We start from the raw sequence: 1,219 nt of genomic DNA, 5'->3' as shown, positions 1-1,219 counted from the left end.
GCCGGCGGGGGAGCGGCCGGGGGTGGGGTTTGAACGCGGAGGGCCCTCAGGTGGGGCCGGCCGCCGCCGGGGATCCACCGCCGCCGCTGCCACCTCGGCCCGGCCCGGCGGCTCCCGGCGTGCCCCTCGCCCGCCCTCCCGGGAGGCGCGGCCCCAGAGGCGCGGCCGGGCCTGGCGCTCGGAGCCCCGCCGCCACCGCGGGGGGGGGGCCGTCTGGGCCGAGCCGGGCCGGCCTTCTGAGGCCTGAGGGAGGGCCCAGGCCCGGCTTCGGCTGCCGCCCTGGGCTTGGGCTCGCAGCGGCGGCTGGCGGAGGCGACCCCGCTGTGGCGGAAGGCGCCAGGCAGCGCCCAGAGGCCCGCGGCCACAGAGGCCTGCGGGCGGGAGCTCTGCCTGCCCCACGCGGCGCTCCCTCCCCAGGCCCGGCTGGCCGGCACGTCCCCTGCCCGCTGGTGACTCCTTGTCCGGAGCAGCCCATTAATACAAGCGTCAGGTCCCTTATTTCCTGCCCGAAGGGTTCAGAAACCAGGCCTGAGCTGAACTGAATCATTAATCAGCTGCCTGCCACACGCAGGATGTAGCCACATGTTGCAAATGAACCAGCACAGGGATCTCCCATAGGGCCTTGCTTGGGTTGTTACCACATAGGAGCCGAGAGCCTTCACCGATGGTTTTGCTCTTCCTGCGATCAAAGGCAGGCAGCTTTCTGCAAGTCCAAGCGTGAAATGGCTCTCACCTTGCTTCTGGCTGCAGCAGCACCTTCCCACAGCTTCCATCATCCCTTCAGCAGGGCTGTCTGCGGCTGCAAAAAGGTTTTGCTGCCAATAATGCTATTTTCTGAGGGAACATGTACTAAGTGTTTCACAATTAATAAATGTAATAAGTAATATTCTATTCTTAGGCCAAAACCCCCAGCTCATGACCTAGCGGCACTGTCAGGAAGATCGTGTGTCCCATAGAGCTCAGTTAAGAAGTTGCTTGATGATCACTCCAGAAATTGGCCTTGCTCTTTGTAAGGCTAATTCACATTTCAAACCCACTTTTTGTGGCTGATAGTTTCTCCATCTCCAACTGATAACAGCCAAATGTATACCTTCTGCAGTGTTTTTGAATGCTTGTATTTGAAAGGAGTTTTCGTTCCGTGTCTTCCCGTGTGGAAGAGCTTATTTCAGGGTTTTATTTTCACACTTTATCCATGCTAAATACATTTTAAATTTCTTCT

This window comes from Phalacrocorax aristotelis, chromosome 8 (genome assembly GCF_949628215.1).
Source record: "Phalacrocorax aristotelis chromosome 8, bGulAri2.1, whole genome shotgun sequence".
NCBI lineage: Eukaryota > Metazoa > Chordata > Aves > Suliformes > Phalacrocoracidae > Phalacrocorax > Phalacrocorax aristotelis.
This window is presented reverse-complemented; position numbering follows the sequence as displayed.